This window comes from Barbatula barbatula (assembly GCF_947034865.1).
Source record: "Barbatula barbatula genome assembly, chromosome: 1".
In the NCBI taxonomy this organism is placed as follows: Eukaryota; Metazoa; Chordata; class Actinopteri; order Cypriniformes; family Nemacheilidae; genus Barbatula; species Barbatula barbatula.
Window position 1 is genome coordinate 6,799,898 of NC_136766.1, and position 16,561 is coordinate 6,816,458.

Here is a 16,561-nt window from a genome sequence, read left to right on the forward strand (position 1 = left end):
ACCAGAAACTTTGCTGTTAGTCGGGAAAACTCCTTTACAAAAGTCTTTCACTTTATAATTCTATTAATAATATATTTATTGTTACTACTGTACTACTGTAACAATATTGTAAAATTATTACAGGGTCTCCTCCAAAGAGTTTTCATTTTTTTCCACCTGAGCACTGTTGCAACACCATAACGTAACTGTGTATAGTTGCCAGTGTCATAAATAAATGAAAACAGAAATATTCATGAAAACAGAAAGAGACAACATTTAAAATGATTATTTCAATTTTACAATAGTAACAAATCTGTTTTGCTATACTATGATTCTAATTCTTTTTGTAATGAATTCCAAAGTTTACTTGCTATATCCCTAGTTACAGTATTTTGGTTACTATGGTAAATATTTGTCTGTAGTGTTGCATAGCTAAGGACGAACCTGACCCGGGGTGAGTTTGCTCTGAAATAGTAGACCTTCATTGGAAGTGTCTGCCTCTCACGTAAAACAAAACAAAACCAACAGAGCAGATGCAGAACTTCACGATGCTAACCTGAATTCTGCCAGACTTGCATCTCACCTTCTTGTTAATGGGACTGTTATGCAGGTATGACCTCCATTCGGAGACCTGACAGCTTCACAAAGGCCATTTATGCTCCTCATCTTCACTCTTCAGGATCTCTTGTTTAGTGAACTTGGCTCTAGCCTGAACATTAATTATGAAAAGTGGCTGATAGCTTCTGTCTGTAGTTTTAGATCTTTCAGCAGTACATTGCACTCAACACGTTTTCTGTTTTTGTCATGTATTATGAATGCATTTCTTTGTTTAGAAAGCCATTCGTACATATATCTATTTTCCCACAAGAGGGCCGTGGCTTCCCTCCAGTTAGTAAAACTTGCTTTCAAAAGAAGACTGCCTTCCAAATGGCCTGCGATCCAAGCGACTGTATTTTCTCACTCTTGCAGACGCTTTGTTTTTGAATTCGAAACACGAGGAGGAAATATTAATTTGTAGCAAACCTGAGAAGAACATATCAGTTTGCAGTTATTGGTTTACAAGGGCAAGGATTTATTTGCCTCCCTGAATATCCTGCTGTAGCTCAAGGATGTCTGGTGGCATTCCTGCAGTAGCTAGTAATGGTCTCCTTTTATATGTTTTAGTGACAGCCACGGTAAAGTTTTGTTTGTAACAGTGTTGATTCCATCATTATTACTAACTGGATCTGGTGATGGGATGCAGACAGACAGTGTGGCACTCAGTACTCAAGGGCACAAACAAACATCACAGAGCTGTGAGGCTTCTACAGACGATTACTTGAGCAAACATTCCCTCGATGCTGCCACAGACATGTTTTACTGTTTGCCAGTGAATGTGGGCTTCAGGAATGGTCCTGGAGAGCAGTGCATTACAGAGCATTCTTTACTTTGAACACTTGTAACTGTTTTTACATGATGCATGGATTGTTGGGGTTTTACCTGTGGTTGCAGATCTGTAGTTACAACAGGTTCCTTTCGGTAGAAATAGCTGTAGCTTTGTGTTACTGTTTTGGGTGTCATTTTTCACAGATTTTCTCTTTGTTGATTTATGATATAGGCTTTATCCAATTTCTGGAACTTGAACCCACACATTGAAAAAGGCTGGCGCTGATGCTGCAATTTTCTGTAGTCTAAGGAAGGTTTTACAATATCTAAGTGTAATTTCAAAAGGGCAGGATGACATTTGCAAGCTGATAACTTAGGGTTTTTCTTACATTCACATTTATGCATTTAGCACACGCTTTTATCCGAAGCGACTTACATTGCATTCCATTATACTTTTGTATCCGAGTATGTGCAATCCCTCGGATCAAGCCCATGAGCTAACGCCATGCACTAACCACTGAGCTACAGGAAAGCTAGCTCCACTTAACCCTGGGTCAATCCTGGGTTATAATCCAGGGTTAATCAACGTTTCACACTTATAAAGCCACAGTCACACTTGATCAAAACATCACAGCGTGACCTCTCGGTACAGAAATGTAAAAGACGGAGGAATCTCTCCCGCCCTTTTTTGCAGCACCGTCCGAATGAATTTTACTTTCTCAAAGACTAGCATTGTTTTATCTCGGGAATAAGATGCTGTTTTATAGCAGGGTTAGCCACACTTTTGCGTTACCATAAGTCTACGGTGTGAAATTATACATAGCGTTACAATTTTACGGCAAGTTGTTTACCAGCAGACAACCAATGGTAAATGGCCTCAATGCTTACCTTATTAAAAATTCATGAGCTTTGTACAATCACAGGATGTTCACGCTGTGTTTATAGTTTAATGCTGGGGTGCAAACTTGTTGACTAGAGACACTTATTATTTGTGCTATTATAGACTTGCTGAAAGACAGCCAGAGCGACATGGTCCACATATGGACAAGCATTTCTAAAACAGGTTGCTACTTGTAGCATGCTCCGTTTGTCCAATAATGTTTTACACTAAAAACAAGAACAGTACATTACATTTGTTGGGTGAAATCTGGAATTTATCCGGTATTTAAGTGCATTATTGTCATAAACAGTCATGGATGACAAGTCCAAATGAACACGAGATACTTTTGTTGAGAAAAATGAATTAAAAGGTCAGTCACTGCTGCAGTCGGTTTCCCAATTGTGAGTCAAGTTAGCTCCACATTTCACAGTGGTAAATGCGACATTTAAGTCCAGTTATGTGACGTTGTGAACTTCCAATGCCAGCATCATTTCTAAACCACGAGAAACTACAGTATAAACACTGTGAAAGATGGAAAGAGATAACCCAGGATTATTTTAAGAATGACCCATGGTTACAGGTAACATACCTGTATGTTACAATGAAGTGAGAAGTGCAGTCTAAACATTCTACACAGGTTCTCTCTCTCTCTTACCTGCAAGTATTTTCCAGAATGAATGATTTATGTGGAAGAGGTACATGCCAGATGTGACTCCAACAGCTGGTACAAACAGCCTGGAGGAGGGTCTGCTTGATCTCTCTGTCATCCTCGAGTTGATGAAAATGCAGCAGGCGTCAGCGCAGCGGCTCTTTAGCACTGTTGTGGATTTTCTGCTGAAAGCCAAAGAGAGTGAGCAACAAAATCATTTTAGACACTAATCCCTTGTTCTGTTTAGTTAAAGTGGAGTGGCGGGGATGGATTTACACATCATATCTGTTTATGTCTAATTTTAGATGTACCATTTGCATTTAGATTTTTTGCACTTTTGCAATACATTAACAATTACTTTGAATTTTTATATATATATATATATATATATATATATGTACTGGGATAGTAAACTTGAAAATGGGTTGGTTTAGATTTTTATTGATGGTTGGAAACAACTCAATTCAACACAATTTCAGCCCAAGCTTTTATTGTTCAAAATAATTTATTATTTGAATCTTAGAGTATCAAAGTATTAATTTATGTATTAATAGACTCTAAAAATATGAATCTTTTATATCAACATAGTTTCAGTTCATTGGTTTTTATATCAACAGCTATACCAAGTAAAATTCCTAGCATACTTCTAGCAATTATGGTGTACTCCAGTTTGCTTCAGGCAATTGTCAGCTAGATGAATTCCCCCATTGTATATTTTTCAAGTAAATGTTGTGCAAGTATATGGAGATAGTTTGGCTGCAGCTTACATACTGCTTTGATATGACGACATCACTCTTATAGATATTAAACTTATGAACTAAATAAGTTTGAGAAACGGGTTATTTTAAAAATCTGTCTTTCTTGTTTCAGTTTGTCAGGACATCAAGTTGAATGAGAGAAAACGTATTAAAAGCAGTAGTTGGTACCCATAGACCTTCATCACACTATAATCACACTATAATCTGATCCATTGGTGAGAATAACGATAATAGAAACAGTAAAACAATAGTCCCTTGTATATAATACTAACTCATTTTGTTTGTGCTGTAATGCACATGCCTTCACAAAGTTGATGAAAAATTGTTAATAACAGTTTTAAATAGCTTATTTGGATGGGTGACGGTTTGGAAGGTTGGGGCGACATACTGCGAGACACAAGTTTTGATATATAAAAAATCACGTTTATCAAAATTGTGTTGAGCCAACACACACAATAATATTGTAAATTATAACGCATCTTTGTAAAGTTTTACCTTAAAGTGACAATTCATCCAAAAATGAAAATTCTGCCATTATTTACTCACTCTCTTGAGACACAAAGGAAGACATTTTAAAACAGCGATGGTACCCATTGGATTGGTTTTGTGTCCATACAATAGACGTGAAAAGGTACAATCACTGTTCTATTACCAACTTTCTTCGAAATAATTGTTTTTGTGTTCTGGAGAAGAAAGAAAGTCATAAAGGTTTGAAATGACAAGAGAGTGAGTATCCCCAATATCCACAATGATTGAAAACGTATTCTCCAGCACTTGTTTATGTAGTGTAAATTCCTGGCCAAAGAAAGATTAAACATTCAGTATTAACAGATATGGAGCTAATGCTGTTATTGTCAATGCATGTGGCTTTGATTATCGTGTAATGTAAATCAGACATTTTGACAGCCCTGTTTCACTTTACGTTGTAGAATCTTCACATTTTCCTCTAAAGGCTTCTTTGATGCAGTCAGTATTTTATTTAAATGTTTTTTAGTGATACACAGAAATTCTGTGGATACGACCTATTTTTAAATGGGACCTGACTGTTGATGTACATCGTGTAGTCAAAGAGAATATTTACTTTGATGGCAGAACATGTTGTCTATGAAGAACCGAACAAATGTCACTGTCTCCAAGGAGTGAATTTGCTTCTTTGGGAAGCTGTGATTTCTCATTTCCTCTCATCCTCCGCTCCCCCATGAGTCTCCTCTAATAAGCAGCGGGTTGGGGTTAATTACTTCAACAGAATGGAGTGGAAATACAGCGAGGATGCTGTACTTCTTGGAAGAGGCTCAAAGTTTATAGGTTGCCCTTAAGTGCCCTTTTGACTGACAGATGACGGAGTGAGTGAAGAGTCTCTCCAGCGCAGATTTACGGCCGTGCCAGAAGGTTTATCCTGTGATAATCACTATCAGGTCTGTTAAACAAAGACGCTGCAAAGCCTCTTATCCAGAAAGACAGGCTTTTAATCACACAGCAAGGTGCCCGTATTTATAGTGCCATAAAACTAAAGAAACCTGCGGAAATGTCGCCGTTGCATGGACGTCTTTTAAGCACGAGGAAGAGTGCATTTCTGCCGAATGTTAGCACTGGTCTGATTTATGCTGATAATTCTGATATCGATATTTTCAGCTTTGATATGTGATTGGATAAAGCACATGACCAACAATCTTTTCATTGCCTTGGACAATAAAAGTCCCACTGGCCATACAGTATATATGCTCACAAAACTATTCTTCTTATAGAATTCATACATTTGGGGTATATTCATAAATCCGGTGATTTCAATCAGCTTTGAAACAACACAAACAGGTAAAAAGAGCTATATAAATGAATTAGAATTGAATTGATGAATCCATTTGTAGAAATAGCATCTGCGTATGGTTGGTTTCTATTGTTTTGTTTGAGACTTAACTCTTTTTAGTGGGGCCTTTTTTCTTGTTGACTGTCTGAACTTAATTTTGACATTTGTAGCATTATAAAGACTAGTCACTTTTCTTGTGTGTTCCTTTCACTCATGTTGAGTGCACACTCACTCACGCACAATAGAAGGTTATAGTACAGTCAAATTACCAGGCTTTTATGCTGAGATATGATATAAATGTGTCAGAATTAAAGCAGAAACATCTCGTTCTGCATTCGTTCTGTTGAACAGATGTCTACATGCCTTTATTTTTTGAATGAACTATTTGAAATCACTACAAAAATAGGACAGTGTAAAAACAAGGTGATGTAAACAAAATCTAAATTTGCATTAATTTAAGGATTCGGAAGCGTGTCTGTTCAACCCAGATAGAGCGGTTTGTGTGAACTAAGAAATCCAGCTCATCAAAAATTCATCCATTTTCAAAACCTTTTTTTCATGTGGTGCATGGAAAGTTTAAGGGGAGTCGAAACATGGCATCACCATAGTCAACCTTATTTTGCAACTGTAGCAAAGTTCGTAAGAAGGGAAGGAAGGAGGCGGGAACCGGCGAACATTCAATAATAAAACTTTAATTAAATAAACAATAACGTAACTGACCGACAGCCACCTCACGGTCGACTGCCGGCCATAAAACAACATACACACACTAAACATATGTCCGGGCCCGGTCCTCTCTCGTCAACAGTCCTGCCGAACATCCATTTAAGCTCCCAATCTCCTCCGTGATAAGATGCGGGACCGGTGCGCGCACAGCTGATTGCACTTATCACTCACGCCACCGGCCCCGCGTCACGGCTCTCGTCCCGCCTTCCTCACCACATACCCCCATCACCCCTTACAGGCCGGGGGGCACCCCCGAGACTGTACCTACTCCCCCCCCGGGGAGCCAGTCTCGGAGTCGGCAGCGCCTGGGGGTATGCACCGGCGAGACGAAAGAACGGAGACGGGAGCCCCCGGAGCGACAGGGACGAGAGAGGGGAGAGAGGAAAAGAAAAAAAATTGTCCGGTTCCCTGACACGCTGTCGCTCGGTCCTCAGCCAGCCGAGAAACTCTTCCTCGCGGTGCCATGCGATGGTACTGGACGCTCGGTGGACGGCTCGATCCTCCTCCGCCCCCTGGCGGCCGGCGATGGCCCTCCAGCTGAGGGCAGCTGGTCATCCGTTCCCTGCTCCTCCCCATCATGGCGGCTGGCAGCAGGCTCGGCCCACGGCGAACGGGCCTTGGCTCCCTCCTGGACGGCAGCCACCCCACCTCGACCCAGGAGCACGGAAGCGAGGTCCTCGTCCCATCCGACTTCTTGATCCAGCACCACCGCCTCGGGCAGCCACTCGCGGACTTTCCTCGTCCGCGCTGCCCGAACTCCTCAGCACCGCGATCACCCTCGGCAGCGAGGGCTCTTTGACAGCATGTCCCTCCTTCCTCCCGGGTTTCGGCACCAATGTAGCAAAGTTCGTAAGAAGGGAAGGAAGGAGGCGGGAACCGGCGAACATTCAATAATAAAACTTTAATTAAATAAACAATAACGTAACTGACCGACAGCCACCTCACGGTCGACTGCCGGCCATAAAACAACATACACACACTAAACATATGTCCGGGCCCGGTCCTCTCTCGTCAACAGTCCTGCCGAACATCCATTTAAGCTCCCAATCTCCTCCGTGATAAGATGCGGGACCGGTGCGCGCACAGCTGATTGCACTTATCACTCACGCCACCGGCCCCGCGTCACGGCTCTCGTCCCGCCTTCCTCACCACAGCAACGTTGACTGAATCTCTAATAGAGAGAGGATCCTGCTGATACAGGGGTCCGCCGCACAGAGAAAAGTGCAGATTTTCTTTCTTAGGCATTTTTATTTGAACTCCTATTGGCACAGAAGGGACTGTTGGCAAGATGGTGCAAATTGAGGTCATGCTTCATCCAAATAGCACAGTCACCCCTTGACTTTAAGAGCGCTGGAGGAACCTGTAGGGTTCTTCTAGTAAAGACATCAAAAGAAAATATTTTTAAGGCGTAGCACTCAGACCGAGTATTATTGTAGATTTAACAGTGTGTGGCTCCTGTTCTTTTAGTTTTTGTAGCATACACGGATAAAAATTCCCACATTTATAGTATTATTTACTATTTTGCAATAGATTGACTTACTATGATTACTATTTATTATAATTGAAATATTTTATGTTACAAGCTGTAACTCTTGCCTCTCTATCACTATCTCTGTTTGAAAATTGCAGGGTAATTTATAAACTGTAGGTTGAAGTAAAATCGCTATAAATGGCAAAACTGTATCTGACAGCTGAATTTTTTTTATAATTTGAATATACATTTGGAATATACCGAACTATAGATTAAGCAATTACCACTGTTAACCGGGATAAGGTAAGGAGAGAGATTTGACCAGCCTTGGTTATGTTTTCCAAAGTAGTCTATATTTCTAGATTTGGATTTACACATTTGGCAGCCGCCTTTGTCAAAAGCGACTTGCATTGCATCCTACTATACATTTGTATCGGAGTATGTGCAATCCCTGGGATTGAACCCGTGACCTTGCCGTTGCTAAGGCCATGTTCCACTGAGCTACAGGAAAGCTGTTTTATATATATATAATATCATTTATATATATATATATAAAGAATAGAGGCCCAAAAAGCTTAGCATTCACATTATTTTATGATTTAGACAATTGGCAGCCCTTTTGTACATTTTACCACCAGATACTCAAACCCTACAAGAAAACACAATGGAACGTGTTTTCTGCGTCTTATTTCGGTATGAGAGAGAATATTTGAGAGGAGATGAGAGGCAGGAGCTAGCGACACACTCCCTTTTCTACCACTCTTGAATTTGTGATTCTAATTAGAAGCAATAGGATGTAATTAGTCATTAATTAAGACAGAGCCAAGCGGAGGCCTGTATGTGTGAGTAAGCACAGCGAAGAAGAGTCGAACGTAAAAAAAGAGGCGCATGAATCGGCGTCTTCTCCACAGAATCATACCGTGCTCTTCGATGTTGTGCAGCTGGAGGAGATGAAATGCACTTGTTTACAGTCGCTTGATTATCGGTTTGTCTCTCTTTATTATTTTTAGCAAGTGATTTATTGATTGTAACCGACTGCTGCTTAAACGTGCCACATGCTTTTGTTTGTCATGTGCTGGATTAAATCTGACTGTCACCTTTGTGTGTAGAAAATATGCATCATTTTTTAGATGCTAAACGTGAATGAAGCATAACATGGCTCTATAAATACACACACACACACCATAGGGACAGTGTCACACTCATTTTCTGTTATTTATGCTATTTGCGTGTTATGCGAGTGTGCTATGATATAAATATGCAAAATGTGTTTGTACAAGGCAGATAGCTATATGGTGTTATTTGGTCTAATACTGTATTTATGCACGTGCTGTGCCGCACTGTAGATGTGTATGTTATTGGTTTTGTTTTATTAGTTTTAGAAACCCTCCACTTGACCGCTATTAACATTTTGATGAGCAAATAAAAGAGTCTACAGAAAACCTGTTGCATTCGGTGCCTCATTTACTGACAGCTTTGTTCTAGCGTCATTGTTTTAATGTACATTAAAAATGATTTTCTGTTTGGGGTAGTTTTATCATATCTACAGTGATGGTGTATGAAATCCAAGTATCCGATCATGGTGTAATGTTGGCTGGGTAATGGACCTTTCGGTTAATGCAATATAACATTTTACACTGTTTGATGATGATTCAACAGTTACGTGAGGATGTTAAACATAGAGCTTGACATTTTCTCAAGTATACACATTTCATAAAGTCCACAGGATTAGATGTCAGGTGCAGCTTATTAAATAACAGGTTATCAAAAGCATGCAACTAATAACAAGAAACAAAAATATTTTAACAAATGTATACATTGTATATTATAGATTATATTTAAATAAAATAAAAAAAATAATAAATTAAATAGATGAATTCCTATGAATTGCTTTTCCACAAAAATATTTAAAATAAAAAATTTTGATTATACAATACCGTATGTGCGTGCATGTGTGCGTCTAAATAAGGACATATATCCAAATATCTTTCAGTGGATCACCTTGAATACAGTTTTATAACTGCACGTTTCTCTTGTATGTTCCTCATGGAAAAGTAGTAGACGAACTGCGATAAAGCTTCAGATGGTATGAAGGTTAAAGAGACAGTGCTAAGTAAAGACCATGACCATGTTTCTCTTGTAACCTCACTTTTCTCCATCAAAATCTGTTGAATGATCTTTGTGGCTGATAAGAGTTCCTCTGAGACTGAAGGCAAACATCTGCACCACTTAATGTCTATTTAAATCTTTCTTCAGAAAAGCTCCTAACCAGACAAATAGACGTCGGGGTGGGGACGTTCAGCTACAAAGAATACAACCTAATCACTTGAAATGTCTTATCAGTCTTTGCACACCGTGTATTCAACAAACAGAATGATGCCAATCTCTCTGAATGTCTGTTTTGTGAGTCCAAGGGGGAATTGCTTCATTGAACATTTTCCAACCTCATTACAGCGGTTTGTGATTAGATATCCAGAAGGCTGTTGGGTATAAGTGTGCTATACTGGTTTTGGCTACAGTATAACAGCATTCGAGAGTTTTACATAGAAAAGCCTGAAAGCTGCTTAATATTGAGGTTGTATGATGAATGAATGCCGGTTGTTTTGGTAAAATTTTAGCTCTTTAACATAATGGCACGGATTCAAAAATTGTCAAATGAAAATAGGACTTCAACAGTAGTTCATATGACTTTATGCTTGAAAAGTCTACTTTTGAATCCTAAAGCAAAAATGACCACACAGGTTTACTGTAAATGGCTTGGTAAATGATGACAGATTTTCAATTTCAAGTGATCTATCTTTTTAAGAAAGATACTTGCTGTGTGAGAGTGAGCGTGATGTGGAACGGCCGAAAACATGTTATCAAAAAAGGCAATTATTTAATGGGTTTACGAGTGCAAACCCGCCGAGCAGAGAAATGATAAACCGCCGTTTGAAGTCTTAGGGTTACGCTTTAGTTGCATCAGTTCCACTTGGATTGTGAACGAGTATGCATAAACACATGTATAAGTGTGAAATATTGCATGATTGTTACCGAGTCTTACTGGAGCTATTTGCTGAGAACAGCTAAAAATACGGCTCACGGTTTTAATTTTGTCCATATCATGTTTTGTGAGATGTTAAGTGTTGAAGAGAAGTTCACCCTAAAATGAAATCTCACTTACTTCTTCACTCATGTATGCTATTGTTTTTCCACTGGTTCTCTTGTGTCAAACCAAACATAATGATGTCAAACTTTACTAGAAATTAATTTAATAAATTGTACCCGTTCCTCACACAAAGCTATTGAATGTCTTCTGACTGTTTGGAATGTAGTGCGTGTATTGTCAGCATTATTGCAAAAAAACAAAACAAATGTCAAGTAATGTGAAAGACTTGACTATGCGATTCTGGAACTCCTGGACCTCCAGGAGCCGGACGATGGTTGTATTGACTAATGTAGTGGTGTTTGTTTTTTTGTTGTGTTTTTGTAGGTTTTCAGCTTTTGGTCACTATGAACTGTTGTCATATAGAATATATACCGTATGTGAAGATGTGTCCAAAAGTTTAGAATGACATGAGTCATGAGATATTTTTCATGTTATTTATAGTGTTGGTCCCAACCAGCTGTTCTGGTGTTATGCGCCAATTTGCGAGAAGATATGAGAGCATACAGAGCACTTTCGTATATATAATCTTTTGTAGCCTACTGCATATAACCTGCACGGTTGGTTAGAACCAAAACTATAAATAACAAAGAAAAGATGCCTTTCCAGTATATTGCAATGTAACATTGCATCTATCAAGGTCGACATGTTTTTCCAGCTCTAGCAAATAGTGACAAAGTTGCCAGTTATGGGTGGACTTTAAAGAGATTTACTTACTAGGGCTGTAAACGGTAAGGCGTTAACGCATTTGATTACAAAATTCAGATTAACACGTTAAAATATTTATCGCAGCATCCGTTTATTTTGTCATCCTTTTTTAGCGTTATATTTTATGATCGCCCACTTATTCATGTAAAGGCCTTTAAACCATTTGAGCACGATTTGAAACAGTTACTTTGCCGCGTTAAGTATAGATAAACGCGACAGGGGTCCCGTCTGGTGTAAACAGTCATGGGCTAAAGGCCGCGTCAGTGAATCTTTGTCAGACAGCGCATCAGCAGTTCTGTTTCGTGCTTGAATGAACTAAACCAAACACGATTATGTCAGAAAGCCTGTTTTGTCTTGCATTTTCGTAAGCGAGATTTCAACGTGTTAAATAAAATCCTAAATGAATGCAAAGAGTTGTGAAAATGGGAAAGGGCGTCCTATCTGCGTAAAGAAATCTGTTGTTTCTACATTAATTTGAAGATTAAATGTGAAATTATTAGAAAGTAAGAGTATTTATAAAAATAAATAATGTTATGTGCGATTTACCGTGATTAATCAGATTAATCGATTGATTAATTTATCGATTGACATCACTTATACTAACATATTCACAGGAGGTCACGACACATTTTCATCATCTCTCTTTAATCTCTTTAAGTCTCCTAATTGAAAGCCATGACAACGATGACAGAATGCAATTTTTTGGGTGAAATATCACTAATATAATGAGGTTTCATTTCAGTTAGAAGTCTAGAAGGTTTCTAGAAGGCTGCTGCCCACATACAGCTCACTGTTTCGAAATGTCTTGTTTATTTCTTTAAGTGCATATACAGTAAAAGATCATCTTAGCAAACCAATACACCCACAGCAAGACAACCTTTGAAGCCTTATTTTCAATGCCCTCTCTTTTCTGCATTTTTCCTCCTCGCTTTTCTTTTTCCGTTGCCGAGGCTTTGTTGAAAGCTCGATTCCTGGACCCAGCGCAGATGCCACTTAAGTATTGATTTTGAAGTGCATTTGTTGTCTGTCAAAGGTACAAGCTACATGAGATGAAGCCAGTGAGATTTAGAGGACCAGAACAGTGAAAGTGGAAAGAGGAGTCAGGCAGCGAGTGCTGGTGGAACCCACGCCTCCAGCGGTCCTTTCTAACCTTTGAATGCAAATCGAAACGTAAACATAGACGTCTTATGTTGCTGATGCTGTTAGATGGAGTTTTTTATTCACTCGAAAAGGTGCTAAAATGCAGTTTGTTTGTCTAAAACATGGAGGCGAAATGCGAAATAAACAGCTTTTGCATTTGGGATCATGTCAGTGCTTGCATTTTTGTTCAGAAAATTGGCCTAATTTTGTATTACTTTCGTTGAAACGGCTGACCACGTATCTGTAAAGATTAGACAGATCTGAACCTCAAAACACAAAAATCTGCCTGTGAAAGGAACCACAACACAAAACACAACGATATTAGATCCAGCCTTCTAAATGTCATTTACACAAATGGAAATGTTCCTCCATCAACGTTCTTGTTTTTGTCCTGTAACAACATTTTTATCAGATTTGTTTTATTAGGTTTAGGCTGTCAAAACCAGGCACCACATTACATCGAAGGTTTCTCTTTTTGTCATGAGCAAACTTCAGTTATGTTGTTGTGTCACAACATATATCACTTTTGTGTTTAGACAAATAGTTTGTTAAGCCGAATGCAAAGAATTTGACACCACGGGTTAAATCAAATGATATCACTCCCGTTGTTTGTATAAAACAGAGTGAGAAAACACAGGAAACAATGTTAATGGGAGAACTTGCTTCGCTAAATATCATCAGGACATGCACCACATTATTTTGTAAAATAAATATTGTGTTAATGAAGTATATATGATAAAAAAGAAAAATAATTCAGCGCCATTATCTGTTTGGCACACAAACAAAGTAGATGGCACTTTTGCACCCATAAAAACATAAAGGTGCTCAAAAGGTTCATCACATCGATGATATAGAAAGAACCGTCTTTGGTTCTACAAAGAACAATTTTTGACAATTGAAACAATTGTTCAAATATGAACAAAGAGAACACATATTTGGGAATTGTTTTGTAATTTTCACTTCTGGGACACCATAGTAGGAAAAAGTCAATGGTAGTCAAAGGTGCCCCAGAACTGTTTGTTTTCCTTTATTTAGCAAAACAGACCAAATAATATACAATATTTTATTTCTACTATGGTAGTGGATGATGTCCGACAACTGAAAATTGCTAACATTCTTCCAAATATCGTTCTTTGTGTTCAACGGAACAAAGACATTTATACAGGTTTGAAACAACCTGGGTGAGTAAATGATGTTGCCCGCTCTGGATCAGGCCCAAACACCTGAAACATGCCGCCTCCCCTCTTTCTCTCTCCTATCTTAAGATGGCGTTTCCAAGGTAATTTCTTCTAACCATCCGACTACCTGCCTGCTAGATCCCATCCTCACTCATCTCCTCCGGGCCATCTCTCCATCGGTTGTTCCTGCTCTGACACACATTATCAACTCGTCTCTCACCATTGGTACATTTCCCACAGTCTTCAAAGAGGCCTGTATTACCCCGCTACTGACAAAACCCACAATTAATCCTGCACTGTTAGATAACTACTGACTGGTATTTCTCCTCCCCTTCATTGCCAAAACTCTGGAGCGTGTTGTGTGTTACCAGCTCTCCTCCTTTCTCACGCAGAACAACCTTCTGGACAGCAACCAGTCTGGTTTCAAGAGCGGCCATCCCACCGAGACTGTGCTGCTCTCAGTCATTGAAGCCTGTAGACTGAAAAGAGTGGCCTCAAACTCCTCTGTACTCATCCAACTGGATCTCTCTGCTGTCTTTGATACCCTTAACCACCACATCCTCCTGTCGACCCTCAAGGCTATGGGTGTCTCTGGAATGGTACTACAATGGTTCAGGTCCCAACATCTCAATACAGGGGTGCCTCAGGGCTCAGAGTTTGGACCATTGCTCTTTTTCCATATACATGACATCCCTGGGTTTTGTCATTTGGAAAAATGGCATTTCCTATCACTTCTATGCAGATCATTCCACCTGTCATTTCAGCATGACGATCTGACTGTTTCTGCATGCATTTCATTATGCCTAAGCGACATTTCACTCTGAATGAAGGACCATCACCTGCAGCTGAACCTTGCAAAAACAGAACTGCTTGTAATCCCGGCCGACCCAAAGATTCATCGCAACCTCTCCACTTAACTGGGCTCATCAACCATCACATCTTCCAGAACGGCCAAGAACCTGGGAGTGGTGATCGATGATCAGCCTCACTTCACAGATCATGTTGCCAGCACCACCCGCCCCTGTAGATTCATCCTCTACAATATTAGGAAAATTAGACCTTTCCGATCTGTGCATGCTATGCAAGTCCTAGTCCAGACTCTTGTGAAGTCCAGACTGGACTATTGCATTGCGCTACTGGCTGGACTTCCAATGTCTTGTAGTGCCATCCCAAAAAAGGTAAAAAATCACTCTCACGGGTCTTCTCTGGATCGGTTCCACATGTGTGGAATGATCTGCTCGCTGCTACAAGATCAGCAGATTCTTTAGCAATCTTTAAGAATCTTCAGTCAGCAACGGACTGGTCAGTTCTGACTTCTATCTCTTTTCTACTCTTTCTATTAAAAAACTAAAAATGTTTTGTAGAATGTTGTAGGCTATACTGTATGAGACCAGTTTTAATGCACTTATGATTTTTGTTGAACGTATGTTGTTCCAATTGCTTCCATTGCTTACCTCATTTGTAAGTCGCTTTGGAGAAATTTTACGTGAACTATTCCTTCAAGTGACTTTTGCTAAACTTGAAGTTATAGATTGCTAGTTTGGGATTGTAATGATTTGCAGGGAAGTGTATGATTATAGAGGTTAAAGTCAACGGTATAGTGCATCCACACTGATGTGTTTCTGATTATTTCTGAACCCTGTGCACTGTCATTGGTGCCAGCATCTTGAATTTGAGCCACAAAATCTATAACATTTATTTACTCCCTGTCCAGTTGTTGGCACACTGATGTACTACCAATCCACTTTCCACATGTCGATTGTAATCTGTCAAATCTATGTCACATTGACATTTTATATCCACAGTTGTGGGCATTTTGTTTTTCAATTTCTAGCTATAGAGAATAACATATTTTTTATTTCTGTAAAAAGAATGTTTCTTCCGCCAAGAAGGAATGACTCTATATTAGCAGGATACATCTGTCAATCTCTCATAATCTATTGTTTTTATTCATCTCTTTACTCAACCCAGTGCTTTATCATAAGTGCTGATAGACTATTTATCTAATATATCATCAGCAGTATCAGCATTTTGATACATACAGTACGCATATGTCTCTGAAACTGTCAAAAAGGTTGAAAAGAGGCCGATATATCACACGCCAAAGCTTGTCATACATTTCTGAGTAACTACACCATTCAAGAGCAAAGAGAATTTATGTTTTTTAAATCAAAGGTGCAACCTGCTGGCATGTGTAGTGGTGTGTAATGCTATGCTTTTGAGGTCCTGCAGCACTGAGCATGCGCCCTAACACCTGCATTAAACTTCTGTCCGTCCTTAACAACAGCCCACCGTGCCTGATCACAGTTAATGGCCTCTCGCAGACGAGAAACTGGACTTATTGAGAAGGCATGAGGTTTCATCTGGGAAAATGGAAGTGCTCATGCTGCCTCCCGAGGGACTATCCAGAGCCATCCGAGCGTTTCGCTTAAGCTCATCTTGACAGTGGGAGGGTGGAAAGCTCATTTAAGGTTTTATCCTCTCCTCAGGATCCATTCAGTGGATTTCGACAGGTTCTAAGGGCTCAAGCGGAGAAATTAGATCTACACGATTACGAACTTCATACCTGTTCAAGGTTGTTTAGAGGGCCTCTTTGGCACAGTCAGGTAAAACAAGAGAGATTCAATTTGGGTAGATGCATCATGTGGTAGCTCAGTTTGACTATGTCTAACCATGTCTTTCACGGTGGCTTTAGTACTGATAAGCACTCGATTATAGGAACGGAATGAGGTAAAACGCCTTCTCAGGTAAAGAAATA

General features: G+C 39.5%; 1 protein-coding gene across 2 annotated transcripts in view; it reads left to right on the forward strand.

The window, feature by feature from the left end:
* The window catches only part of galnt18b (UDP-N-acetyl-alpha-D-galactosamine:polypeptide N-acetylgalactosaminyltransferase 18b), an 80,092-nt gene that overhangs the window by 15,273 nt on the left and 48,258 nt on the right, over positions 1 to 16,561 (forward strand). The gene's annotated exons all lie outside the window — the stretch shown is intronic.